At 42.8% G+C, this 25,077-nt stretch overlaps 2 long non-coding RNA genes across 5 annotated transcripts in view; one reads left to right on the forward strand and one right to left on the reverse strand.

Annotated features, from left to right (window-relative positions):
* Positions 1–22,947, forward strand: LOC122221637. Of its 2 annotated transcripts, none has more exons than XR_006203343.1 (4): positions 1–81; positions 17,745–17,889; positions 22,177–22,254; positions 22,863–22,947. It is a non-coding gene; the product is annotated as an uncharacterized LOC122221637 (long non-coding RNA). The 2 variants fall into 2 exon arrangements; XR_006203344.1 differs by lacking the exon at positions 1–81 and adding an exon at positions 869–937.
* The window catches only part of LOC122221636, a 19,523-nt gene continuing 7,476 nt past the window's right edge, over positions 13,031–25,077 (reverse strand). For 2 of the 3 annotated variants that reach the window (XR_006203342.1, XR_006203340.1), the window contains 2 exons: positions 20,858–20,950; positions 19,010–19,189 (listed from right to left, as the gene is read on the reverse strand). This is a non-coding gene — a long non-coding RNA (uncharacterized LOC122221636). Of the gene's footprint in view, positions 13,070–19,009; positions 19,190–20,857; positions 20,951–25,077 lie in introns of those variants that run through there. The other variant, XR_006203341.1, reaches the window with a different exon arrangement.

Here is a 25,077-nt window from a genome sequence, read left to right on the forward strand (position 1 = left end):
CTGAAATTCACTCACATTCATGAAGCTCTGAAAACGGAAGTTTTTTCAAAACTGGTCAACAGTGGAACCTGATTCAAATGGGTAAGAGACTCTTGGTTATCACTCCTGATACAATTTGGTGTGAAGTTTTATGTATTTTGCTGTTTGATTTCAAGTGCTGCCCCTGACCACACGAAGGCTGTTCTGTCATAAACAGGACGTGTGCCGTGGTTGCTTTTCTTAAGTCTGCAGAACTCAGAATTTCCAGAATACCTCTGGCCCCAGGAGCTTTGATGAGGGTTTATAAACCTGAGCCTATCCCATGGGGTTGCTGTAAGGATGAAAAGTGGTAATGCGTACAAAGAGCCTTGGAGAAGCACAAACCACCAGCCAGATGTAGGCGATGGTGGTGGTTGTAACCGTGACCATCGGCATCATCATCACCCTGAAAGTGGATAAGTAAGAAGAAGGGAAAAGCCTCATTGCATTTCTGAATAACATGTCCACTTGGCCTGAAATCCAAACACACTTCCTGGGCGGGATAAATACTCACACCAACTCCATGCCTATTTGGAGGACCCTAACCCCAAGGCCTCAGAGCTCCTTGATATGCCCCAGTTTTGCTGGAGCCCACTGACCTACAAGTGTAGCGGGAATCTGAGGTCCATTGCTAGGCCATCCCAAAGCTCCCTGGGCCCCCATTCCCCTTCTCTAGAGGATGGGAAATAATAATAATCACAGTCTGTATTATGGGCTGAAATGTGTCCCCCAATCCTCCAAAATTCATATATTGAAATCCAGATCGAGAGGCCAAGATGGCAGAACACATGGAAGTTTTTTGTGTGTCTCGCGTCCCTGAAATGCAGCCAGACCAACACTAAACCATCCTGCACACCTAGAAAACTGATCTGAGGGTTAACACAACAGTCTGCACAACCCGAACCACACAACTCAGCAGGTATGCGGTGCAAAAAGATGAACTTGGGGAGAGAGAAGCCTCGGAAGGCAGGGAGCTGTTTTTGCTTGTGGAGAGAGGACGGAGACGGCGTGGGGCGGGGGGTATAATAGGGGAAAAGCAACCTCCCCCAAAAGCAGCTGGAGAGAACGTGGAAAAGTGGAAACAGCCGCAGAGACTTAACTAAAAAAGGAGAAGGGAGAAAGGAGAGGGGTGGATTCCATTAAGACTGTATAAACGGGGAGCTCAGAGTCTGCAACTCCGCAGCTTGTTACCTGGCGGAGCTCTGGTGGGAAGGGCAGATCCTCAGGAGCAGAGTGGGGTCCGGGAGGTTCTGGGGCCACACGGGGAGAAGCGGTTCCCCTGCTGGAAGGACATTCAGTAGAGGCTGTGCAGCCACCCGGTCCCAGCAGACCCCAGAGAACAACCACATTGGCTGGTGCTGGAACAAGGTCGCTGGGGTGAAGTCCGGTGCCAGGTGTGTGTTGTGATTTCCGCAGTCCCTGAAACGCTGCTGCTACACAAACGCGGGAACTTTTTCTGGGGCGGCTGGCACCCAGCCGCGGTCTCTGGGCATCCACGGCAGCAGGGTCCCACAAACATTCCTGGGGGCGGCCGGCGCCCGGCTGGTGCTCGGGGAGACCCTCCCGCAGAGGGGCGGAGCGGGTCAAAGCCGCGGTCGCTCAGAAGTGAGGGGTCGCGAAACACAGCCACATCGGAGGTAAAACTCAGGAAGGAGGTGCCGCCTGGCAACCTGACGGCTTGGTCACGGAGAGTGTAAAAGCGGGCAGTGCAGGGAAGCCGGGGACAAAGGACATTGCGCGACTGCTGATCCGAGAGAACAGAGTTCCAATAACAGAGACTGGGTAGATGGGTGACGCCATTGCCGTTGCTACCGCGCACGCACATACGTACCTACAAGCACCACAACAATCTACCCCGTAAGCTAAGCAGCGCCATCTAGTGGAGAATGGAGCTGTTACACTAAGCCCCGCCCAACTGGGCCAACCTCACTCTTCAGGAACGCAAGTCTCTCCCCCTCCTTAGTTTATGGACTATAAAGTGCTTCATAGTTTGACTTCTAAGGGAAAACGATGCAATTTCAATCGTATTTCAGTCTGTTCACTGGTCCATCTATTCCATTTTTTTCTTCTTTTTTCATTTGTTTTCTTTTTCTTGAAAACAAAGAGAAAAAAATTATTTTTATTTTCACTTTTTATTAAAAATATTTTTCTTTAATTTTTTTTCTACTATATCTTTCACATTTTGTAAATTTTCCAAATTCTATTTTACTTCCATCATTTCATTTTATTCTATTTCATTGTATCCATTTTTTCAAATTTTCAAATGTTTCTTTTTTACCTCTTTTCTCTAATCTATCAAGCTCCTTTCAACAACCAGACCAAAATACACCTAGGATCTAGCATCATTTATTTGACTTTTTGTGTGTGTTGTTTTAATTTTTTAATTTTAATTTTTTTTTACCTCTTTAATTCCTTTTCTTCCTTCAAAATGACAAAATGAAGTAATTCACCCCAAAAGAAAGAACAAGAAGAAATGACAGCCAGGGACTTAATCAACACAGATACAAGCAAGATGTCTGAAACAGAATTTAGAATTGTAATAATAAGAATACTAACTGGGGTTGAAAATAGATTAGAATCCCTTTCTGCAGAGATAAAAGGAGTAAAAGCTAGTCAGGATGAAATAAAAACTGCTATAACTGAGCTGCAATCTTGAATGAATGCCACGGTGGAAAGAATGAATGAGGCAGAGAAGTGAATCAGCGATATAGAGGACAAACTTATGGAGAATAATGAAGCAGAAAAAGAGGGAGACTAAGGCAAAAGAGCACAATTTAAGAATTAGAAAAATCAGTGACTCATTAAAAAGTAACAACATCAGAATCATAGGGGTCCCATAAGATGAAGAGAGAAAAAAGTGGTAGAAGGGTTGTGTGAGCAAATCAGAGTGGAAAATGTTCCTAACATGGGGAAAGACACACACATCAAAATCTGGGAAGCACAGAGGACTCCCATTTGATTCAACAAAAACTGACCATCAACAAGGCATATCATCAAATTCACAAAATACTCAGACAAGGAAAGAATCATGAAAGTAGCAAGGGAAAAAATGTCCCTAACCTACAAGAGAAGACAGATCAGGTTCACAGCAGTCCTATCCCCAGAAACTTGGCAGGCCAGAAAAGAGTGGCAGGATATATTCAATGTGCTAAATTGGAAAAATATGCAGCTAAGAATTCTTTATCCAGCAAGGCTGTCATTCAAAATAGAAGGAGAGATAAAGAGTTTCCCAGAAAAACAAAAATTAAAGGAATTCATGACCACTAAAAAGCACTGCAAGAAATTTTGAGGGGGACTCTCTGAAGGGGAGAAAAGATGAAAAAAAAAAAAAAAGATCAAAAGCAACAAAGACTAGAAAGGACCAGAGAATACCACCAGAAACTTCAACTCTACAAGCAACATAATGGCAATAAATTCCTTTCAGTACTCACTCTAAATGTCAATGGACTAAATGCTCCAATCAAAACACATAGGGTAACAGAATGGATAAGAAAACAAGATCCATCTATATGCTGTTTACAAGAGACCCACTTTAGACCTAAACACACCTTCAGATTGAAAGTAAGGGGATGGCGAACCATCTATCATGCTAATGGTCGACAAAAGAAAGCCAGAGTAGCCATACTTATATCAGACAATCTAGACTTCAAAATAAAGACTGTAACAAGAGATGAAGAAGTGCATTATATCATAATTAAAGGGTCTATCCAACAAGAAAACCTAACAGTTGTAAACATTTATGCTCTAAATGTGAAAGCACCCAAATATATAAATCAATCAATCACAAACATAAAGAAACTCATCGATAGTAATACCATAATACTAAGAGACTTCAACACCCCACTCACAGCAATGGACAGATCATCCAAACAGAAAATCAACAAGCAAACAATGGCTGTGAATGATGCACTGGACCTAACAGACTTAACTGATATATCCAGAACATTTCATCCTAAAGCAGTGGAATACACATTCTTCTCCAGTGCACATGGAACATTCTCCAGAATAGACCATATACTGGGACACAAATCAGCCCTCAACAAATACAAAAAGATCAAGATCATAGCATGCATATTTTCAGACCACAACACTATGAAACTCAAAATCAACCACAAGAAAATTTGGAAAGATAACAAATACTTGAAGACTAAAGTACATCCTACTAAGGAATAAATGGGCTAATCAAGAAGTTAAAGAGGAAATTAAAAAGTACATGTAAGACAATGAAAGTGATAACACCACAGCCCAAAACCTCTGGGATGCAGCAAAGGTGGTCATAGGAGGGAAACACATAGCAATCCAGGCCTTCCTAAATAAGGAAGAAAGGTTTCAGATACACAACCTAACCTTACACAATAAAGAGCTGGAAAAAGAACAGCAAATAAAACCCAAACCAGCAGAAGACAGGGAATAATAAAGATTAGAGCAGAAATCAATGCTATCGAAACCAAAAACAACATTAGAACAGATCAATGAAACCAGAAGCAGGTTCTTTGAAAGAATTAACAAAATTGATAAACCCCTAGTTTGATCAAAAAGAAAAAGGAAAGGACCCAAATAAATAAAATCAAGAATAAAAGAGAAGAGATCACAACCAACACAGTAGAAATACAAACAATAATACGCGAATATTATGAGAAGTTATACTCCCCAAAAATGGGCAATCTGGAAGAAATGGACAAATTCCTAGAAACATATAAACTACCAAAACTGAAACAGGAAGCAATAGAAAATTTGAACAGACCCATAACCAGTAAAGAAATCAAATTAGTAATCAAAACTCTCCCAAAGAACAAGAGTCCAGAGCCAGATGGCTTTCCAGGGGAATGCTACCAAATATTTAAAGAAGAGTTAACACCTATTCTCCTGAAGGTGTTCCAAAAAATAGAAATGGAAGGAAAACTTCCAAACTCTTTTCATGAAGCCAGCATTACCTTGATTCCAAAACCAGACAAAGACCCCACTAAAAAGGAGAACTCTAGACCAATTTCCCTGATGGACATGGATGCAAAAATCCTCAACAAGATGTTAGCCAACCGGATCCAACTATACATTAAAAAAATTATTCACCACGACCAAGTGGGATTTATACCTGGAATGCAGGGCTGGTTCAATATCAGCAAAACAATGAACATGATTCATCACATCAATAAAAGAAAGGACAAGAACCTTATGATCCTCTCAATGAATGCAGAGAAAGCATTTGACAAAATACAGCGTCCTTTCTTGATAAAAACCCTCAAGAAAGTAGGGATAGAAGAAGCATACCTTGAGATTATAAAAGCCATATATGAAAGACCCAGTGCTAATATCATCCTAAATGGGGAAAAACTGAGAGCTTTCCCCCTAAGGTCAGGAACAAGACAGGGCTTCCACTCTCGCCACTGTTATTCAACATAGTATTGGAAGTCTTAGCCTCGGCAATCAGACAACACAAAGAAATAAAAGGTATCCAAATTGGCCAGGAGGAGGTCAAACTTTCACTCTTCGCAGATGACATGATACTCTATATGGAAAACCCAAAAGATTCCACCAAGAAACTGCTAGAACTGATCCATGAATTCAGCAAAGTTGCAGGATATAAAGTCAATGCAGAGAAATTGGTTGCATTCCTCTACACCAACAATGAAACAACAGAAAGAGAAACCAAGGAATTGATCCCATTTACAATTGCACCAAGAACCATAAAATACCTAGGAATAAATCTAACCAAAGAGGTGAAAAATCTATACACTGAAAACTATAGAAAACTTATGAAAGAAGACACACAAAAAAATGGAAAAAGATTCCATGCTCCTGGATAGGAAGAACAAATATTGTTAAAATGTCAATACTACCCAAAGCAATCTACATATTCAATGCAATCCCTATCAACAACAGCAGCGTTCTTCACAAAGCGAGAACAAACAATCCTAAAATTTGTATGGAACCAAAAAAGACCCCAAATTGCCAAAGCAATCTTGAAAACAAACAAACAAAAGAAAAAGCAGGAGGCATCACAATCCCGGACTTCAAACTGTATTACAAAGCTGTAATCATTAAGACAGTATGGTACTGGGACAAGAACAGACACTCATATCAATGGAACAGAATAAAGAACCCAGAAATGGACCCACAAACGTATGGCCAACTAATCTTTGACAAAGCAGGAAAGAATATCCAGTGGAATAAAGACAGTCTCTTCAGCAAGTGGTGCTGGGAAAACTGGACAGCAACATGTAGAAAAATGAACCTGGACCACTTTATTACACCATACACAAAAATAAAATGGATGAAAGACCTAAATGTAAGGAATCCTCAAGGAGAAAGCAGGCAAAAACCTCTTTGACCTTTGCCGCAGCAACTTCTTACTCAACATGTCTCCAGAGGCAAGGGAAACAAAAGCAAAAATGAACTATTGGGACCTCATCAAGATAAAAAAATTTCTGCACAGCGAAGGAAACAATCAGCAAAACTAAAAGGCAGCCGATAGAATGGGAGAAGATATTTGCAAATGACATATCAGATAAAGGGTTAGTATCCAAAATCTATAAAGAACTTATCAAACTCAACACCCAAGAAACAAATAACCTAGTGAATAAATGGGCAAAAGACATGAATAGACACTTCTGCAAAGAAGACATCCAGGTGGCCAACTGACACATGAAAAAATGCTCAACATGACTCATCATCAGGGAAATACAAATCAAAACCACAACAAGATACCACCTCACACCTGTCAGGATGGCTAACATTAACAACTCAGGCAACAACAGATGTTGGGGAGGATGTGGAGAAAAAGGATATCTTTTGCACTGCTGGTGGGAATGCAAACTGGTGCAGCCACTCTGGAAAACAGTATGGAGGTTCCTCAAAAAATTAAAAATAGAACTACCCTATGACCCAGCAATTGACTACTAGGCATTTATCCAAAGGATACAGGTGTGTTGTTTCGAAGGGACACATGCACCCCCATGTTTATAGCAGCACTATCAACAATAGCCAAAGTATGGAAAAAGCCCAAATGTCCATCGATGGATGAACTGATAAAGAAGATGTGGTGTATATATATAAACAATGGAGTATTACCTGGCACTCAAAAAGAAAGAAATCTTGCCATTTGCAACTACGTGGATGGAACTAGAGGGTATTATGCCAAGTGAAATTAGTCAGAGAAAGACAAATATCATATGACTTCACTCATATGAGGACTTTAAGATACAAAACAGATGAACATAAGGGAAGAGAAGCAAAAATAATATAAAAACAGGGAGGTAGACAAAACCTAAGAGACTGATAAATATGGAAAACAAACAGAGGGTTACTGGAGGGGTTGTGGGAGGGGGGATGGGCTAAATAGGTAAGGGGCATTAAGGAATCTACTCCTGAAATCATTGTTGCACTATTAGCTAACTTGGATGTAAATTAAATAAATTAATTGAAAACAAAAAATAAATCCAAACCTTCATTATCTCAGAATATCGAGTTATTTGGACATAGGAACTTGACAGAGGTGATCGTGTGGAAATAAGGTCATGAGGGTACAATCCAACCCAGTATGACTGGTGTCCTTATAACAAAGGGAAATCTGGACACAGAGACATGCATAGAGGAAGACGACAGCAAGAAACAACGGGAGAACATGGCCATCGATAGGCCAAGAAGAGAGCCCCAGAACAGATCCTTCCCCCACAGTGTTGTAAGGATCCAATCCTGATGACACCTTGGCTTTGGACTTTCAACCCTCAGATACAGACATATCTATTGTCTAAGCCACCTCATCCATGGTACCTTGTTAGGGCAGCTCTGGAAAACTAATGCAGTCTGTACGAAAGTGAGGTCTAATTCTCATAAGTGTTCCTCCAGCATTGCTCTTGCTCCCGTGGTAATGCAGGTCATACGTGCATCATCATGTATACAATCAACTCAGCAAATCCAGAGTCAGATTGATCCTGCTGTTGACAGTGAATTTCGTAGTTCCACATGCTCTCCTGAGAAGTCAACTTTGCGTATGTGCTTCAACTTGTAGCAGAACAAAGGCAGCATTAGGATATCTCTGCTCTGTCTGGTATCCAATTTTGGAGCTACTCTACTAACAAGTCAGTGGGCTTGAATTTCACCTCCTGTCTCTGCCCATCTGTCAAGTCAACCCATTTCCAATGAGTTGCAGGAGTATTTACCGAGCTGCTCTAACCACAGACCATAATAGCTATCACTTATCAAGACCTGCTCTGGGCCAGGCATGGGGCTGTTCACTTAGAGACATCATGGAACTTCAAGTTCACCACAGGACCAGGAATTAGCTCATTTTATTTCCATTTTATAGATGCGGAAGCTCATCTGTACCACTGAGACAGGCACTGGGAACCATGCAAAATCATAGTCTCTGTTCATGGGGATTTAGCAGTCTTGTTGCTGACACAGTTTAAATGTACAAAGCAAGTAGAGAATCACATGACTGGATGCATAGAACAAGCTGTTAAACTGAATATAAATGAATGTCAACCCTAGAACATTAGGAGCTCCTCAAAGTACAGACCACATTATATGTGACTTTGAATCCTCATGGTTGGCACAGTTCTTAGTATTCAGAAGAGGTTTAGGGGAGGGAGGGAAGGAGGGAGGGAGGGAGGGAGGAAGGAAGGAAGGAAGGAAGGAATAGAAGGGAAGGAAAGAAAGCAGGAAGAGAGGAAGGAAGGAGAACAAGAGGAAGAAAGAGAAGAAGGGAAGGAGGGGAAGGAAAGAAAAAAGGGAGGGAGGGAAGGAAGGAAGAGGAAGGAAGGAAGAAAGAAGGAAGGAGGGAGGGAATTGGTTCCCCCAAAACAAGGGCTACTGTTTTCTTTTGGTCTCAAAGAAAAATGATAGGACCCAGAATCATCAGGGCATAGACAGGAGTAGCAAATAGAAATGGGGGAAAGGCACAGGACAGGTGTCAGAAAGAGCAGATCAAGTCTAAACCACTCATGAAGATAGAGTGAAGGACACACAGTCTATTTTAAGGAGCAGGTGGGGAATGCACTCCTGACCTAGAGTCAAAGGTTCTTCTGTCAAAGCCCTCTGCTGGAGTGGACTGATAAAACACATTCTGAAAGCACATTCCCTATCAGAATCTTCAGGGCTGGCAGGACAAAAAGGCAAATGCACCTAGATGTGTCTCCCTGAGCACATTCTATGTGGCATATTCTACATGACACACACCCAGGTCCTAACATCCCTGCTTAGCAGGGAAATGAAAGACACATACACACACACACACACACACACACACACACACACACACGCACACTTTTTTAGAGTAGATCTGATTCATTGGATCTTGATGGGTTGGAATGTCTTTGAGTGGTAGGGAGGTAGGATTGCTCATAACCAGTAAAGGGTCTTAAAAGTCCAGGAAATCCTCAAGCTGGATCTTCTGTCTTTGACTTCGCACAAGCTGACTGCCATGAACTGGAAGAAGTTCACCACCGAAATGATCCAAAAAGAACTCATTCTCTCAGATGTCCCCACTGGTTCTCAGTGCAATTCCAGAGGCCCAGGGACACAACTGACTAGTTCAGCGATAATGCACAGAATAACTTACTAAATCCTCTCAGAAAAGGAAATCAATTTTTTTTAAAGATCAGACCTTTGCCCTGCCAAGAACCACATTGGTGTCTGGAGCTTCCTCCTCCTGGGCCCCAAGGCTCAGCCTACTTGTCAGGGGCTGAACCACGTATCTGAACTTCTGAAAGTCACCCCTACCTTCCTCTGTGACAGAGACATTAGATAAAATTATCTAGATTGATTTATAGAAAAAGCCTAAAAAGTCATCACCTGCCCTTGGCTAGAGAAGAAAGCCTGCCGGCAAAGGGGCATATACTAATTTGCAGCCCTAGACAGGTTCTGCTCTGCCTTTCTGGTCTGCCTGCCTGAGCTCCACTTCCTAGTCTGGGAGTCCAGCCTCTCCAGTTGGAACACACAAAGCTTTTTTATTTCCCCCATTAAGCAAAGATCAAAGAACAGAGACTAAAAATGGCAAGAAATTCCCAGGCAACACATCGATATCAGAGCTCCATGAAGAGGACTTTGGCAGGGCCTGTACTCTTGTTCCAGGGTTCAGACCTGCCATTGGCCCAGTGGATTTGATTCCTGGACCAAGTAATAGGTTCTGCTGATCCAAACGTCCCCACGCTCATCCTCAGGAATTGTCACCCACCAGGACATTTAGTCTCTATTCCTAATTTCAAAAGTGGCTCCATGCTGCCTATCCCAGCTCGGACAGATGACCGTACTGTCAGTAAGTGTGCATTCCACCTATTCTGGACGAGCCAAGACAGAGGTCCTTCCCCTCACCCTGCAGGGTGCATAGTGATAGATTCCCAAAGAGCACATTGCTCGAGGTACACATTGTTGGGGTTTGAGTCTAAATAGGTAAGGGTTGGGCTGACCCAGTTATGTCCTTTACCTGAGACCAAATTTGCTAAGGAAGACGTTTTCCGCATGTCAGGGAACATGCCCCAAGTGGCCAGGTGCCCACCTGGTTGAGGCAAGCAGTCTGCCAGGCACAGGCTTGCTGGGATAAGGAGTATGTGACAATTAGCTGCTTCCAACTGGGATGCCAAAGGATTCAGCTGTTCCCCCATGTGATGCTGGAATGTCCCTTGTGAAACAAAACAACAGAACCACACCACCACACAGCCAACAAATAAATGCCAAGTGAATAAATGACCCATCAGCTTAAGTAAGACAGCACTCCATGTTTCCCTGCTAATTGTTCAAGGTCAAGACATGCTGCCCCATTTCATTGAAAATTTAGCAGAATGCATCAGCAAAGTGAGCCCTACCTAAGACATGAAGTTCCTGTCTTGCATGGTCACTAAGGTCTAGTTGACCCTATGTTCTCTCTGCATGCTGCAGACCAGCCCTCCCTTCTGCAGGTCAAGCCCCACTCCCTGCCCTAATACCGGAAACAAACCCGCTTTACATAGAACAGGTGTGCCGGCTCTGTACCCAGTTGGTTAGGCTGAACTACATTTCCCAGAATTCCCTTCATCTGTGTGTTTCTTGTTAGCATCGGCCCCAAGAAAGATTCTCCAGGAGTTGGGATTCTGTAACACTTGTGTTTCGTAGCTATTTTGCAGTACTTATGTTGTTGCTGATCTGCTGACTTGGCCTCTTTAGCTGGTCTTATAGTTGCTCTCTTCTTCCCCCTGGATTTCTCTTCCTTTTCTCTGACCCTTGGGCCAGGTATGTGTATGTTCAGTTCCATGAAGAAACACTCTGGCCCCTGTAGGATACCCTCATCATCAAGGTCAGAGACAACAAGAACAGATGCAGGGTTCAGTTGGTCTTTCTGGGATTCCAGCTTATGCATATGGAGGTCCAGTGGGCTTGTGATTTCTTTCCTTTCTGACCACCTACCTGCGGGCTTCAAGCTCTAGCATTAGACTAATTAGCAGCATGTGGGGGCTGCTTAGCCTATGCCTGCAAATACACAAGTCAGTTCCTTGTAGAAAATAAATTATATATTTATTCTGATTCTTTGGGTGAATCCCGTTCAATGCAACAAGTAAGGGATTTTAGAGACACAATCCTTAAAGAAGGGATCTGGAGTGGACCACACCAGATATAAAAGCACCCAGCACAGATTATGGTATATAGTAAGAGCTCAGTAAACATCAGCCAAGTTTGAATGGACAGAGTTTTTGTGAAGATGAAGGACATAATGCTTGTTAAAATGCGTCAAGCTCTATGAAATACAACCCAAATGTCCATTTTCATTATTTCTACACCTAGTGATATTATTTATACCATCAGTAATATGGACAAAGAATGTCAATGAATCTGAGGAGACAAGACCTAATTATTTCAGATCAGGAACATATCGTTTGGGATGCTTGCTTCGGTACTAAATAACACCTTATATCAACCCCACCTGAGTGCTCTCCTCTGCCTGTGCGGCTCAGTCAGAGCCCTTCCCCCAAAACCTTCCAGGACAATCTCAGCATGGGCAGGTGATGCACGGGTTACCTCTTTCCTACTTCCCCCATCCAGTGGGACTTGAAAGGAAGTTATGTTTCCAGGACTAGGATCTAATGACCAGATCCTACTATTGGTCTCCTACCAACATGAGCCAAATAATCTTGTTTTCCAAACACACTTGATACCTATTGTCCTAGAAGAGTCATAGAACCAGTCGTACACATTCTTGCTTCTCTCCAACATGGGTAATAAATCCACCATCTCTGTTTCAGTTCCTTCTGTTTTATTCTCTGCCTTCTATCCTACTGCCTCCAAATACTAATTGGCTGAGGTGCAGGGACCATCCTCCCCAACTCACAAGACCCGGTGTTTTGCTACCTTCTTAAGCTGAATCTCCTGGAATGACTGGTATTTCCCACCAGGCTCCAAAGGATTCCACTGCTGACTTTGCGGCCACAGGGTAAAATGACCTGGCATAGACCACTTCTAGAATTAGGAATGGGAGTGCTCTGCCCCTTTAAAGTTGTAGCTTGTCCATTTGGGTGCCCTCTCCCACCCAATCCAGCCCAAGAGGCCACGTTAGTCCTCCCTTGCAACCTCCCCCTCCCTTCAGCCCTGACTAGCAAATGGAGCCCTAATGCCTTAGAGGCCAAGTTTCCCTTAATATCTTAATTCTAAAGATACCTGAGGTAGCCCCAGGGAAGTATCTATGCTTTAGGAGAAACATTCAGTAATTGTATCCTGATTCAAACAAACCAACCACAAAGGACACCTTTAAAACAATCAGAGAAATTTTAACATGAGCAGAGTAGTAGATGATATTAAGGAAACCACGGTTAACTGCTTTGGGTGTGATAATCACAAGGCGGTTTTTAAAAAGTCCTTAACAGAGATTTATACTGAACTATTTACAGGTGAAATGATATGGGATTTGTCTTAAAAATAATGCAAAATAAATAAATAGGAGAAAGGTAAAACAAGATGAGGAAAATGATAATAATTGGTGAATTGGGATTGGAGGGGGAGGTCCATAAATCTGTTCTCTCTACATTTTGTATTGAGCAAAACTTACCGTGATAAAGTTTCGTTTGTTCGTTCATTTGTTTTTAACCTGTGAAAAACATACAGAGACTTTTTACCTACAGGTAAATTCAACCCTATCAAAGCTAGTGAGGATCCCAACTCTAGTCAGCAAATGGGAGCTCAACACAGACTAAGAAAATCTAGGTATTCTCCACCTGGAGAAAGATGGCACCAGGAGAGAATGAACACAAAGTCGTGGCATTCTCTTTTAAAGCTTACTCTTCCTGAGAGCTGCAATTCATTGACCAACTTTTAGTGGCTACGTCCAATACTCTCAGACTCTAAGTGGAAGTAAGGGCTAGAAATAAGAATGCATAAAGCTGTTTGGAATTTTTTCATATAAATTTACTTTTATTATGCCTCAAAATATATGTGTAATATCGTAAATGTATTTAAAGTGAAAGAGTAGTTACTGTTGGAGGAAGCAATAAAACATGCGATCAAGTTCAAATCGCACTCAAACGTTAATAAACATATAGGCAACAAAAACTACTATCCACATTAGATTCGACTATTAATATGAAATAGAACCGCCATCTGCACTGTCAAACACAAAATATTTCACTCTTTCAGATTATATTGTTACCCAATAAAAATACTGGTACATTTTGAGCCCTAATGGAGTTTTCAAGGGGTCTAAGCCAAAGTTAAGATTTCCAAGGGGAAAATAATTCTGAAAATGTTCACGTTGCCTCTTTTAATAAATAGCTAACTTCAACTTCCTTACACAGTATTGGAAACTCGCCATACACAGTGGGTTGTATATATGTGTGTAAATCCTCATCTCTCTTCCTGTGAGATAGCAATCCCATTAAGGTACCATCAGACCCTCCTGCCCAATGGTCAACGAGTCATTTAATCAACAAACAGGTATTGAATTGCTTCAATGCTCCAGCCACTTCCAGAAGTGAGGGCTTTAAGGAAATGGGTTTATTCATGGATACCATAATGGAAGCTAACATTTGAAGAGCGTTTTTGCAGTTTACAAAGTACAAACAGAACTCTCTTGCTATTCAAGTAGGTCTGTGTCCTGATTTGAAAAGGAAGGACAATATTACTATCCAGCTAAAGAACAGTGTTGGGTTTTTTCAGGTTTTTTTTTTTTTTTTTTTTGGTTTGGGGTTTACGTTTGGATTTTTTGGTTTTGTTTTTAGGGGTTTGGTTTGGCTTTGCTTTGCTTTTATCCAGAAAAAAAAATTGTGGGGCAACCACTCTGCAACAGGGCATTGTTTCTGCTGAAAGCACAGACAGTTGCTATGATGATCCAGTGAACTGTGACAGCACCCAGCTCCCAGCTTGGCAGAGTACAAGCTCCTTAAACATCTATTCCTTTCCCATTCGTTTATTTCATTGGATCTTTCCAGAGACCTCTCAGCCCACTTTCCCAGCCCGCCTCCTTGGCAGTGATTCAGTCTCCTTCCTGCCACTAGGGCCTCAGGCCTTGAAGGCCGGTCCACACTGGGAGCATCCAATGTCAGCACAGCATCAGTTGAGCCTGGCCCAGCCCAGCCAGCGAGACCCCGATGGAACTGTGGCCCTGGGGCACTAGAGACAGGGGAACCAGTCAGATCAGCTGATTTGAATCAGACAGACTAAAACTTTTAACAGCAGCTACTGCTGTGGAATTCTGGGGAACCGCTTGAATAAGCAACACTTTGTGTTTTCTTATTCCTGGCAAGGCTGCCCCACAAAGAGGGGTCCCCTCAAAGCCTATGTGGGGGGACCATGAGGGGCTCTGAATGGCTAGGCAGTTTCTCCCTTTGGAAACCAGGCTTCCCACCCCTCGCCAGCCCCTTTTTTCCCTCATCACATTGTCTTCCTTCTCACTTCTGACCAAGGAACCCCATTAATTTTCTGTGATGTACATTCCAAATGACATCACTTCAGTTCTTTGAATTTCAAAGAGCTGGATTAATGAACCACAAACTTCAAGCAAATTGGCTGCGTAATCCATCACATCTGACCGCAGTTTTGCCAGTGCCTTGAATTTCAAAGAATGGCAGAAATTTCCCAGGCTGCTTTTGAAAAGGAACACAGAAGCCTCAGACAGCAGCCGACGCTGCGTTCATCCTTTCTAGAACCGTTATGTGTCTTCTGTGCTGGAAATTAAACAGTCCCATTCTCCATCTGGTATTTTATTGATATAAATTTAACCTGTTCAAATGTTATATTAAATTCCAATCTTTTCCAGAATAATCTACATTTAATTCCTCATTCCACCAATCTATTGAAAATATCCCTCTTGGCAGCCTTTCAGAGAAGCTATATGAATTGCAAACTCTCTTAGATTTTGTTGAAGTATTAAGAACACTACTTATCCACATATTCAACTGAGGCCCTTCTATTCCATTCCATTTCCCCCAAACTCCTTTCATATAATGTCAGAGCCACAAAAACCAGGAGCAGTGACTGGGCACAGCCATTCACCTTTCCTTCTGCAGTGAAAATGGCATTAACATTCGCCAGTGAAAAAATATATATCAAACTAATTACCTCCTTTTCTTCCAGGGTAAAAGACAATCTAACACTATTCTTTTGGACATAATGCCATTTATGTCACATAAGAGGGGTTTTGTGTGCTCAAAAAAGATGGTGTTTAATACGTGTGAATCAAAACCCAGGTTAGCTAATTAACTGATGTCTGAGAAAGAAATGAAGAATCAATATGCTGTGAAATTGTTGAAGGCACAGGAGAAATGTCATGCCAGGTGAGACTAGTTCATGTGGTCCAGACTTTTCTCTGCTGGTGAAACAAAAGTTTTTTTCCAAAAGCTCAATAGAATAAAACCTGGGTTACCAGAATGGTCAGGAAATGAATAATTGCTGGATAGCTAAGTTTTCCAGAGTTGAAGGCAAGTTCTTTAAGCAGCAAAAGTTTTTCTTTATCTTAACCATGTCCATATTTAAAATCATTCACTCATTCGGAGTCCACGCTAGGAGAACCAGAAGTTACTTACCAAAGGCTTGAGGCCTTGACCAGTTGGGCAGGGTTATTTGTCCCTCCATCAGTTGCCCCAGATTGTATAGGATGTGCCTGACCGTGACTCCTAACTTGGATTCTCTATTTTCTGACTCTCAGGTGGGCCCCAGAAGATTGAGTCTCAGACAGGTAACATGATGCTAGGTGACTTTCAAGGTTTCATTTCTTTTTATTTTTTTAAGATTTTATTTTTAAGTAATGTCTACATCCAACGTAGGGCTCAAACTCAGAACCCTGAGATCAAGAGTCGCATGCTTTACTAACTGAGCCAGCCAGGTGCCCCCAAAGTGTCATTTCTAATGATGAAGCATTTACCTTCCCCAAATCCCTAACCTTCAATAAGAATTGGTTAAGACAGTCATCATGCAGAATTTATCCAGTCTAAGGGCTCCCATCAGGTTCGTTTTTCGCAGGAAGAGAGAAATACACACATCATTTCTTCGATAATCACTGCCACTTGTAGGATGTGATGGTGATCCAATCTTGAGTTACAGAGGAGGAAGGATAAAAAATTAGATTCTTGAGTAGAGCTTGCTGGCTCTGGCAGTCAATTGTCTCACTGAAAATTCTAGAAAACCACAGAAATACTCCAGGCTGATGGACAGAATAGGCAACATCAATGCCATTGAAAATTTACCACATAACACTTCAAGATAAGCCAATCCATTAATTTAACTACTGCTGTAACATCTCTGTGTTTCTGGTTTGTAAAATTTTGGAGAGTCCAACTCCTAAACATTTAAATCTGTACTTCGATGTATATAAATTTTCTAGAAACTTGAAGCTGTATAACGTGATTACAAACTTTTCATTTTTCCCGTTTTGTGTGAAAGTCAGTAGATTTCAAAAATGTACCATGTGGTGTCTTACCTGTTTGACCAAGAGATGCAGGGCCTCAATTATCCTGCTTTCTGTCTCATGAACGCATAGGCTCACCCAGTATCAGATCGTGGGGCAATAGGACAATGTTCTTAGGGATTTCCTTTCAGCTGGATGACTGTAGGAACATTTCTTAATGTTTTTTATCCATAAAATACAGAACAAGAGAGTACTTCCATCCTAAGGTTGATGTGAAAATAAATTAGATACTGTACGTAAACAGGCAGGCATGAGGTATCCTCCAACAGGAAGAGGAAGTTTCTCGGCCTTTCTGTCAGTGTATCCCGGACTCTGTGTCTTCTCTCATTCTTGTTTTCGCTTTTCATTTTTCCTCCATTTTCTTCAGATGACAGCCATCCCTCTCCCTGTTTCCAGACCACCCGCTCCCTCTAATTTTGTTTTCGTATTTCCTGTGGAGTACCAAAATAAAATGAAGCTTCTTAGAGTTGTGTGTAAAGCAAGAAAACATAGGCCCTGAATTGGGGCCTTGCTCTGCCCTAAAATCCTTCCTAAAAGGGAGTATGTGACAGTTATGTCAGGCATTCGGAAGCCTATGGTCATTACCCAGCAGCAGTGTCCTAGATGGCCACGATTTGCAAGAGTCTGATTTCTGATGTGTGGGAAAGGACCATTCTGTATCATTTCCTCAAAACATTCGTCACCTTATGAGTTTTGTCTACGAATCAGGACCTGGAATAAATGCATACTTAAGAAACATAGAATTCTTTCTAAATATTGTAGGTTAAAGAAAGTGCACAATTTTGCCTATGAACTATTTTTCAAAAAGAAAAAAAAAAGACCTGAATCTGGTTTAGTCTCTTGACCTAACTTTTTTTCTTTACAGGGGAGGAAAAACTATCATACACTGAAGGAGATATAAAAGCTGAATCAACTAAATATAGTGTGGACATTGTCTGAAATGTAATTTGAAGAATCTAAAGAACAGAATGGCATTTTGAGACAATCATGGAACATTAAACATGAAAGAGGTATTCTATGATAATAAGAAATGATTGTGACTTTGTTGTGATAATGATATTGTAGTTGTATATACTTTTTTAAATCATTCTCTATTGCAGATATATACAGATGTATTCACAGGTGAATGATATGATATTTGGAAATTTTTTTATAGTATCTCAGCCAAAAAGAAACTCTCTCTCCCTCTCTCTCCCTTTCTCTCTCTCTCTTCTCCCACCCTGTGTGTGTGTGTGTATGTGTGTGTGTGTATGTGTGTGAGGGAAATCAATAAATGAAAACAGCAGAATATCGATAAGTATTGAATCTGGAAAACAAGACCTTGGAGTTTATGATACTATTCTCTTTACCTTTTGTAGGTTTGAAAAGTTTCCAAATGTGTCTTTAAATTTATAGGCTGTTCTGTTTGGAATGTCACTCTAGCTGACACAATGAAAGCACCACGATCCGTGGGATCGGAGGCTAACTGAACACTCAGTGCATCCAGCCAACCATCAGCACTCATTGAGCACCAACTGTGCACCAACTCTGCCCAGCCAGGCAGCTCTGAGAGGTCAAGCTCATTAGCAAATGTAGCCTTTGACACTTGAATGCATTTCTTCTCACCTAATCAAGTCTGCAAAATCATGGTCACAAGGGGATTCTCATTTGGGATGAGCACAATTTGAGAGACAATTCAATGTGTCATTTTCGACCCTGTATCAGATCTCAAGTATTTTTAATTAATATAGAAATGCACAAATGTGGCCTCAATTATTATGAACCAAGTTAATGGAAATTTATACAATGAAACAGCTCACCTGTCTCAATCTTCTTTGGCCTCAGTGCCTTTGGTCTTTCAAATTGTTAAGCACTGCTAAGGCTATTTCTGGAATCCCTCATTACTTCCAAAGAGTCTGGATTCTTTAATACTTTGAGTCTAGCAAAAACAGCATGTACCTGGGAATCAGGAGATAGGAACTCATGCCCCAGACCCCGCCGGCGATGAAATGTGTGACTTGAAAGACTGACTTTTCTCATCCGAGTCTCAGTCTCCCCATGTAGAAAGTAAGGCTAATTGTATCTGCCACACATTTTATAAAGAATATACAATTATACCTGCCCTTATATTACAGGGATTACACAAAAATGTATAAGACATGTGAAAAATAATGCTTAATATTTATGAAGCTGGAACAGACACCTCAAGACACCCGTGACCTCGGTTCAAGACTTGCTACTCTTCTCAGAGCAAAAGTATGTCCTGACAGAAATCTTCATCTGGGCCTTCCTGCTCATTTTGGGTGCTGGAGTCCAGGCACTCTTGAACCTCTAAAAACACAACGAGGTGAGGATACGGTGGCAGGATGTCATAGAGGACATCACTTCAAGTGATGCATGGATGACGACCTTAATCCCTGTTAACCCCAGAGGTGGCTAAAGGGCATTTCCCAGCTACATGCTTCAACTTGTCCACTGGTGACAGTGGCTCACTGCAGTTCTGTAACTCAGTGAGGAGACCACCCCCTTCATCAGGACATATCAGAATCCTCACAGGGGTTTCTTCTTATGAGTTCCCCTTGATAGCACTTCTGCAGAACTTCCTTTGCTCTGTGACACTAATAAAGCTCCTGCTAACAGGACAAAACCTGCCCCTCACATCCCTCCCCAAGTATATGATAGCAATGCATTCCAGCAACAGACGTAAACATTCATACCATGACCATTCTCCATGGACAAGCAAACCAGCGATCCTGATGAAAGGGGGTGGGGGGGTAGGGGGAAATGCATGTCTTATCCAATGGGGTCATTACAACCTTGAAAGTGGCACCTAGGAGAACTGAAGCGTTGTTGAGAATGAATAGAACACTGTACGAAGATGAATGGCACCTGTTCCACAGCCTTGAACTAATACAGTGGCCAGAAGCCACCTCTGATAACGTCCCTGGAAAACTCAGCCTTCAGAGCCAATCCCTAACAGTACATATGTAGGCAGGTGGCCTCAGACCTTCAAGAGGATGGGTCTAGAATTAGTGTCAGGGCCTTGGAGCCCACATCTGTCAGTGACACCAGTCTTGAGTCTGCTCTCGTTTGCCCACACACATGGTACCCTCTGCTCCCGCAACCCCTGGCCCCACACAGCCCTCTAGCTTCACCACCCCCTTCTCCAGCACGCCTGAGGGAGCACAGCCACTGTGACCTAAGAATATTCCTTTCCCTTCCACGACTCTGAATCTCCATTTCTAATAAACAGGAGCAAATTTCTACCTGGTTGGCCTGCCCCTTACCATTCTCATCCTGAATTAGAACTTAGAACATCACAAAACTGGAGGGGTCTCCAAGAGACCAAATGATCCACTCGTGTCCCTGGGTTCCTTTCCACTCAGATCCTGAGCAAAGATATCGCCACCCCCACCTCAAATGTTAATAATTCCATTTGGGTTCTGGTTCCTCCAAATGGTCCTGTGTTGCTTCCCCACCCCCACCCTGGATTTTGGGTACACACTGAGCTGGGCTGAAAATACTTTGGTGACAGCTGCAGGCATTTGGAGAATGCCAGGTTCCACACAGCAACATGGGGCGATGCACGGACCCTGCAAACAGAGCCCATCTGATGTGCTTGGAAGGAAAGGCCAGCAATCGCATGGCACATGCTGGCCTCCTGCGGGGAGCGGGACAGAACCGTGCTGTCAGAGAGCAAGATCAGAGCAAGAGACGGCCTTCTGCTTGGAGCAGCCTGGGGTCAACTTCTGCCCAGACACCCAAATACTCACCACCCAGAGGAGGTCCACAGTGAGATTTTGATCCTCAGGCAGGTGGCTAATGGGAGGTTTATCTGAAGTTCATAGGGAAAGATCTCCTCCCCACCCATCCTCCAGTACAACCATTATCACAACACTGGGGATGGTGAATGAAACACCTACCGTCATTCCCTCCAGTGGCCCATGGCAAGTGACGGACAGCTAACAAGCTCACAGACTTCACTCCAAAGTTACTTACCCTCCGTGCCTGACAGCAGCATCTCCACTCCTGAGCCTCTGGACGGCCATTCCCAAAGTCACCATGAGTTGGAAGGATGCAGACAGCACCTGGCTGGGAGGCAGAGAGCCCTGGGTGACTGAGACAGTGCAGACAGCCACTCTAAGAGGTCACCCAATCCCAAATCTCACGAGTCTCTGGGTGTCACAGAAGTGTCTGCATAGTGGCGGGCACAGAGGTATGACCCAGGAAGGACAATTTCACCAACTTTCGATGAGCTCTAGGATAAATTCCATAACATCTAATCAGTGTTAACACTTTAGTGTTCCAAAAAGATTATTGGCAAGGATTTTGTTTGGTTGTCCTGGAGAAAACTAAAGAAATAGAAGTGGGGTCCACGGCCAAAGGACTTCCCATTTGGCTGGCCGGGAGGGGGGCGGGGGGAAGGACTCAGGATTAGGTGAAAACTGAATGCAAACTAACAATTCTGTAAGGTCGCTGGAAGGTCAGTAAAGACCAGATTAGAAAAAGCTGCATAAAGAAGAGAAGGCTCGAGCTGGGCCTTATTCAAAGCAAACATTTATTTAGTTATTACTGTGCACCAGGCCATACAATAAATCCCTCACCAGGCTTTGAGACAGGTCCAATCATTAACTCCATTTTACAGACATTTAGAAACATTGCCATCAAGGTTCAGGCAGGCTACCCTGAAATTAGGCATCAGCTGCTCTGATTTCAATGCCAGTTTTTCTAACCACAGCTAATGCTAATTATTATTCAGCCTCCCATAATGTTACCATCCTCCATGGAGCAGAGAGAGACAGGCAAAGGAGACAGAGGCCACGCTAAATCAACACTCAAAGGAGGGACGCCTGGGTGGCTCAGTCAGTTAAGCATCCAACCCTTGGTTTCGACTCAGGTCATGATCTCCTGGTTCGTGAGTTCAAGCCCCACATCGGGCTCGCTGCTGATAGCACAGATTCTGCCTCTCTCCCTCTCTGCCCTTCCCCTGCTCATGCTGTCTCTGTCTCTCTCAAAATAAATAAATAAACTCTAAAAAAAAAAGAGTTAAAGGTAGAAGCAGAGAGAGACACACAAAGAGATGTGGTCCCATCCTCTCTCAAAAGCAAATTTCCTCCCTAACTGCAGTAACTTTCCAATTTTTTCCCTTGTGCTCCTCTGCACTTCCAAAATTTCTCCAGTGAATACATAAATGTGTGTAATAAATAGCAATCAGTATTGTATTAAAACTGTAGGGGGGGGGCATAGTTGGGGAGCTTTGAAGCAGAGGAATCGGAGTTCATGATATTCTGCTAATTGCATCGTTTCATGTTACCCAGGAGGAGACTGAGACATTGAAATTGTAAGCCACTTGCTCAGGGACCCAGGGAGAAGGAGCCAAGGGGGCGAGAAACTAGGTATGTGCCTTGGTGGACGCTGTGTCATCACACTGTGTTCTGCTCATGTTTTCCAACACAGGAAGCACAGGGCACCAGGGACAGTTTAGGAAGATTGGCGGACAGGCAGGGTGGAAGGCACAGAAGAACTGAGGGCAGCTGACAGGAGAGATGCTACCAGAGAAGCGGTGGCCAGACTCCTGGACACTGAGTAGCAAGGAGCAGCAGAGACCATGTTAGACCATAACGAGGGAAACAGTTAAAGCCTCAGAAATTTATGTTCTGGAAGAGAAGACAGTAGTGCAGCTGTTGGCCTTCCCGATTGGTCTATGACCCAGATGTTGGCCAGTGCTGAACTCCAAGATCATGAAACCCAAAAGCGGAAAGAATCACCTGTTCCCCACCCCCCTCCTGTTCTGCCTCCACTGCCACAGCTCAGCAACGCTAAATTGGCAATTCTCAACCTTTTCCCTTCAGCAATGCACCTGACATTTGTTATTTACATATATAATATGCTCCTCAGATTTTGATGAAAACACATAAAAATTTTTGGTGGGAGTAAAATGCTGCACAATATTTTATTTTGCAGGTATTAATAGTAAAATGCTGGATAATATTTTATTTTGCAGGTACTAACAGAAGGATAGTCCTGTGGTTCCCGGTGTGCTATCTGTACATGTGATCATTTTTCTCCTACTCACGAAAACACACCAGAATGCAAGTTGGTGAATTTTTGTAAAGAGATCATCTTGAATCTGCTTCCATTCATTAAAAAATTTATCAGCATTGATTCTTTCCCTATTGCTATAACAAAATACTTGTGAGACCTGTTCCAAGACAACATGTCTCTGGATAGGCAATCCCACCTCTTGCTGGGGGGGGGGGGGGATTCCTTAACTCCCTAGCTATACTCTGACCTCCCAACCACTAGGGGCACAGATGCTCAGACCCCTTCCTGACCTGGACACCATCTTGACCTCAGTGACTTTCTGACTTCCTACCTATTGAAAAACAGGTCCCTGACACCATCTTCCTTTCCCACCCCCAACCTTCTGGCTCCATGGATCCACTTCCCTGGTCAAAATCACTGGCTTTGTTCAATCAACTCATTTGACCTAACTGGTTCTCCACTGCTCTACACATTCCACCTTGGACAGGGATTATGTGGGGTCATATTGATTTCCCAATATCTGCCATGACATAGTTATTAATAAAATGGTGAAAGGCACAGGAACAGAAAAGCTAGGGCTACAACATGGCTAAGAGGACAGAAAGTTACAGAAGGTAAACGCTAGTGCTCACAAAGGAATACACACCTAGACATTTCACCTTCTCAAGGGTCATCGCCATGTATCACACTCATGTGTTTCCCATTAACAACTTACCATCTCACCCCTGGTCTGCCATGTTTTTCTGTCCTACACAGCTGTGCTCACAGTTTACTTCCCTGGCAGAAATAGCATAATAACGCAACTCCCTTTGTCCAAACACCGCTCAACTACTTTCCCAAGCTTAACCCCAACCAACAGACCAATCTGTTTGCCCCCCACCAGGCCCCGTCTCATTGAGAAGCACCACAGAATGAAATGGGATCCCACGTAAGACGTTCTGTTTTCCAGGAAAATGATGACTTTGGGACTTGGATTGATCTTCAAGTAGAGATGTTTCATAAGGAAATCGGAACTATACACCCAGGAGGTATTTATGAAGTCCCTGCCTTTATTAATGTGATATATACTTTATTCTGGTAGACAAGACAAACCTGGTGTAATCTCACCAAAACTTTACAAGACCTGTTGATGCACTGACCACATTACCCTAATTGAACTGACCAGAATGGATATATTTCTGGGAGCAAGAGAACAGAATATACGAATTGAGGAAGAGTTTGGGAGGGGGGGATTCTAATGGCTACTTCTTCTGTTGTCTGAGCACATTTTCCTATTACACAGGTAGAAATTTCCTGGCATAATCATTATTGTCATTTCCTTCAACCACTGAATTAATACTTCAGAGTTCCACCTTCCACAGTCTTCAAAAGAGGAAGCCATGTGTGCCCAGCCCCTGAATTATATGATTTGTAGCTCGAAATCAGTCTTGCTTCCTTTTCGTCTATTGATTTTTATGTCTAAGCAGATTTTTCAGACAATCTTTAACTTGATTCTGAATCACGGCATCCGAGAGACCCAAGCAGGTGATGAAGGAGAAAAGAGTCACACACCGGATTAGAACGCTTTCTGGTTGCATTCTTCCCGGCTAGCAATAGCCCATGTCCACTCTGAAGGAAAATTAATGTTTATCTTGGCCTAGGGAATGAGCTGATATAAACAGAAAAGCATTTTTTAATGAGAGAAGCATCATCTCTTGCAAAGTGTCCCCCAAATCACCACAACTTAAGGTGTTTGTTTCACTGTGAGACAAACGTAAAGGGAATTGGCAAGGAAGTTGGGTCATTGATTAGACCTCAGAAATGAAAGCATCACTGTCATATTACAGATAAGTAAAGTGGGTGTGTAGAGGGAAGGCAGGATGTTTATGTGGGTCAAGGACCCATGATTATGTGACATTCTCTGCACCACCACCCCCCCCGCCACCAGGTGGCATCACTTATTCATGCCTCGTTATCTCAGCATTTATTAAGTACCTGTTATGCACCAGGCCCTAGAAACCAGGATGTGGTTTCTACCAAGAAGTTTCTGGACTAATGGGGAGAGGAACAAATCTGCCAGCCCTGTTAGGACGATGGAGTTTTGCCCAGCAGACCCCAGCAAGGAGCCCAGTTGGCAGGCTGCTCTGATGACCTCTGAGAGACCCAACTGCTGAGCTGATAATGACTAGAGAGAA

Source organism: Panthera leo, chromosome B3 (genome assembly GCF_018350215.1).
Source record: "Panthera leo isolate Ple1 chromosome B3, P.leo_Ple1_pat1.1, whole genome shotgun sequence".
Classification (NCBI taxonomy): Eukaryota; Metazoa; Chordata; class Mammalia; order Carnivora; family Felidae; genus Panthera; species Panthera leo.